This window comes from Arachis stenosperma, chromosome 2, assembly GCF_014773155.1.
Source record: "Arachis stenosperma cultivar V10309 chromosome 2, arast.V10309.gnm1.PFL2, whole genome shotgun sequence".
NCBI classification, from domain to species: Eukaryota; Viridiplantae; Streptophyta; class Magnoliopsida; order Fabales; family Fabaceae; genus Arachis; species Arachis stenosperma.
In genome coordinates this window covers 62,259,680-62,264,455 of record NC_080378.1, presented here as the reverse complement: position 1 = coordinate 62,264,455, position 4,776 = coordinate 62,259,680, and the positions used below count along the sequence as shown (strand labels likewise).

Genomic DNA, 4,776 nt, shown 5'->3' with positions numbered 1-4,776 from the left:
TCGACCCTTACTCACGTAAGGTATTACTTGGACGACCCAGTGCACTTGCTGGTTAGTTGTGCGAAGTTGTAGTGATCACAATTTCGTGCACCAAGTTTTTGGCGCCGTTGCCGGGGATTGTTTGTGTATGGACAACTGAAGGTTCATCTTGTTGCTTAGATTAGGTATTTTTTTTCGAAATTCTTGAAGATGAATTCTAGAGTTCATGATGATTTGTTGAAATCTGGCTGGCTGAGAAGCCATGTCTAATTTCATTGGACCGAGGCTTCAACTTATCATCACAAGAGCTTGTTGATCTTTATCAATCTTGCTTTTGGAGCAGTGATCTGCTAAGGCTTGGCTGGCCTTTGGCCATGTCTAGTGTTTTGGACCGAAGCTTTCTTTGAAAGCTTGGCTGGCTGTGAAGCCATGTCTAATTCCTGGACCGGAGTCTTAGACTAGCATTGCACTGATTCCTGGAATTCTCATTAAGAATTTTGATATCTTTTTCCACTTAATTTTCGAAAAACACAAAAAAAAAATTTACAAAATCATAAAACCAAAAATATTTGATGTTTCTTGCTTAAGTCTAGTGTCTCATCTTAAGTTTGGTGTCAATTGCATGCATTCATTCATGTGTCTTAAGGATCTTCAAGTAATTCTTGATGATTTCTTACTCTGATCTTTGAATTCTTTTGGCTTGAGTGTTTATGTGCCTCATATAGTGTTAGTAGTATACAAACTGCTAAGTTTGGTGTCTTGCATGCATTGTTATTTGATTCTTGTTGCATTTTGATTATTAAAAATCCAAAAATATTTTTAATTTGTGTCTTTTCAAGTCAATAATACAAAGAATTGAAGATTCAGAACATGCTGCAGAGGAATTATACAGAAAAAGCTGAGCATTCAAAAATGCCCAGTGAAGAAGACAGACTGGCGTTTAAACGCCAGCCAGGGTACCTGGTTGGGCGTTTAACGCCCAAAGAGGTAGCATTTTGGGCGTTAAACGCCAGAATGTATACCATTCTGGGCGTTTAACGCCAGGATGGTGCTAAGGGGAAGATTTTGTTTTCAAATCAATTTTTTTTCAAGTTTTCAAAGTTTTTCAAAATCAAATCTTTTTCAAATCATATCTTTTCAATCAAATGTTTTCAAAATCAATTTCTTTCCTTTTTCAAAAATACTTACTAACAATTAATGATTTGATTGAACATCTCAAATTTGTTGCCTTTTCTGTTGAGAAAGGTTTAATGTTTGAATCATATCTTTTCTTGTTAGGCAAGTTACTAATTTTCAAAATCAAATCTTTTAAAATTGTTTTCAAAACATATCTTTTTAAAATTGTTTTCAAATCATATCTTCTCAATCACATTTTTTAAAACCAATCATATCTTCTCAACCACATCTTTTTCAAAATAGTTTTTAATCAAATCTTTTTAATTTCTAATTTCAAAATCTTTTTTTCAAAAATCACTTGATTTTTTTTTCCACTTTCAATTTTCGAAAATTATCAATCAATTTTTAAAATGTTTTTGACATCTTTCTAATTAATTTTCGAAAATCCTCTTCCCTCTCTCTCACATCCTTCTATTTATGGAGTACTACTCCTTCTTAATGCACAATTCGAACTCCATCTAATCAAGTTCGAATTCTTCTACCTCATTCTTCTATTTTTCTTTTCCTCTGACACTTCAAGGAATCTCTATACTGTGACATAGAGGATTCTACATTTTCTTTTTCTCTTCTCTTTCATATGAGCAGGAGCAGAGACAAAAGCATTCTTGTTGAAACTGACCCTGAACCTGAAAGGACCTTGAAGAGAAAGCTAAGAGAAGCTAAAGCACAACTCTCTTTAGGGGACCTGACCGAATTCTTCAAAGAAGAAGAACACATGGCAGCCGAAAACAACAACAATGCAAACAATGCAAGGAAGGTGCTGGGTGACTTTACTGCACCTACTCCCGACTTCTATGGGAGAAGCATCTCTATCCCTGCCATTGGAGCAAACAACTTTGAGCTTAAGCCTCAATTAGTTTCTCTAATGCAACAGAATTGCAAATTCCATGGACTTCCAATGGAAAATCCTCATCAGTTTTTAGCTGAGTTCTTGCAAATCTGTGACACAGTCAAGACTAATGGGGTTGACCCTGAGGTCTACAGACTGATGCTATTTCCTTTTGCTATAAGAGACAGAGCTAGAATATGGTTGGACTCACAACCTAAAGATAGCCTGGACTCTTGGGAAAAGCTAGTCAATGCCTTCTTGGCAAAGTTCTTTCCACCTCAAACATGGAGTAAGCTTAGAGTGGAAGTCCAGACCTTCAGACAGAAGGATGGAGAATCCCTCTATGAAGCTTGGGAAAGATACAAACAATTAATCAGAAAATGTCCCTCAGACATGCTTTCTGAATGGAGCATCATAGGTATTTTCTATGATGGTCTCTCTGAACTATCCAAGATGTCTTTGGATAGCTCTGCTGGAGGATCTCTTCATCTGAAGAAGACGCCTACAGAGGCTCAAGAACTAATTGAGATGGTTGCAAATAACCAATTCATGTACACTTCTGAAAGGAATCCTGTGAACAATGGGACAAGTCAGAAGAAAGGAGTTATTGAGATTGATACTCTGAATGCCATATTGGCTCAGAACAAAATATTGACTCAACAAGTCAATTTGATTTCTCAAAGTCTGTCTGGAATGCAAAATGCACCAAGCAGTACTAAGGATGCTTCATCTGAGGAAGAAGCTTATGATCCTGAGAACCCTTCAATGGAAGAGGTGAATTACCTAGGAGAACCCTATGGAAACACCTACAATTCTTCATGGAGAAATCACCCAAATTTCTCATGGAAGAATCAAGAGAGACCTCAACAAGGTTTCAATAACAATAATGGTGGAAGAAACAGGTTTAGCAATGGCAAGCCTTTTCCATCATCTTCTCAGCAACAGACAGAGAGTTCTAAGCAGAATACTTCTGACTTAGCAACAATGGTCTCTGATCTAATCAAAACCACTCAAAGTTTCATGAATGAAACAAGGTCCTCCATTAGGAATTTGGAAGGACAAGTGGGACAGCTGAGTAAGAAAGTTACTGAACTCCCTCCTAGCACTCTCCCAAGTAATATAGAAGAAAATCCAAAAGGAGAGTGCAAAGCCATAAACATGGCCGAATGTGGAGAGGAAAGAGAGGAGGAGGACGCCAATGAGGAAGACCTCAATGGGCGTGCACCAATCTCCTCTGAGTTCCTCAATGAGGAACCATGGGAATCTGAGGCTCAAAATGAAACCATAGAGATTCCATTGGACTTACTTCTGCCATTCATGAGCTCTGATGAGTATTCTTCCTCTGAAGAGGATGAGTATATCACTGAAGAGCAAGTTGCTAAATACCTTGGAGCAATCATGAAGCTAAATGACAAGTTATTTGGAAATGAGACTTGGGAGGATGAACCCCCTTTGCTCACCAAAGAACTGGATGACTTGTCTAGGCAGAAATTACCTCAAAAGAGACAAGATCCTGGGAAGTTTTCCATACCTTGTACCATAGGCACCATGACCTTCAAGAAGGCCTTGTGTGACTTAGGGTCAAGTGTAAACCTCATGCCCCTCTCTGTAATGGAGAAGCTAGGGATCTTTGAGGTACAAGCTGCAAGTATCTCATTAGAGATGGCAGACAACTCAAGAAAACAAGCTCATGGACTTGTAGAGAATATTTTGGTAAAAGTTAAAGACCATTACATCCCTACTGATTTCATAGTCCTAGAGACTGGGAAGCGCATGGAAGAATCCATCATCCTTGGCAAACCCTTCCTAGCCACAGCAAAGGCTGTGATTGATGTTGATAGAGGAGAGTTGATCATTCAAGTGAATGAAGAATCCTTGGTGTTTAAGGCTCAAGGATATCCCTCTGTCATCATGGAGAAGAAGCTTGAAGAGCTTCCCTCAAATCAGAGACAAATAGAGCCCCCACAGTCAAACTCTAAGTTTGGTGTTGGGAGGCCACAACCAAACTCTAAGTTTGGTGTTGAACCCCCACATTCAAACTCTAAGTTTGGTGTTGGGAGGTTTCAACATTGCTCTGAGTATCTGTGAGGCTCCATGAGAGCCATCTGTCAAGCTAATGACATTAAAGAAGCGCTTGTTGGGAGGCAACCCAATGTTTTATAATTAACTATTTCCTTTTGTTATTTTATGTTTTTTGTAGGTTGATGATCATAAGAAGTCACAAAATCAATGAAAAAAGCAAAAACAAAATGAAAAACAGGAAGAAAATCAGCACACCCTGGAGGAAGATGTTGCTGGCGTTCAAACGCCAGTAAGCCTAGCAGTTGGGCGTTTAACGCCCAGTCTGGCACCATTCTGGGCGTTTAACGCCAGAAAGGGGCACCAGACTGGCGTTAAACGCCAGGAAAGGGCAAGAACCTGGCGTTAAACGCCAGGAATGGGCACCAGCCCGGCGTTTAACGCCAGAAATAGCTCAAAACGTGATTTTGAGCAACATTTGGTGCAGGGATGACTTTTCCTTGACACCACAGGATCTGTGGACCCCACAGGACCCTCACCAACCCCACCACCACCCTCTCTCTTCTTCCCCCATTCACCAATCACCTCAATACCTCTTCCCCAAAAACCCCTCACCTATCAAATCCCATCTTTCTCTTCACCACTCACATCCATCCTTCATAAAACCCCACCAACCTCACCCTTCAAATTCAAACCAATTTCCCCCTCTTTGGCCGAATTAACCACCATCTCCCTTCTCCCTCATTTCTTCTTCTTCTACTCTCTTCTTTCTT

At 39.6% G+C, this 4,776-nt stretch overlaps 1 non-coding gene across 1 annotated transcript; it reads right to left on the bottom strand.

Moving 5' to 3' along the window:
- Nucleotides 1-2,275: 2,275 nt before the first annotated feature.
- Nucleotides 2,276-2,383, bottom strand: LOC130964105 (small nucleolar RNA R71). The gene has a single exon (XR_009080213.1). It is a non-coding gene; the product is annotated as a small nucleolar RNA R71 (small nucleolar RNA).
- Between the last annotated feature and the right edge of the window lie 2,393 nt (nt 2,384-4,776).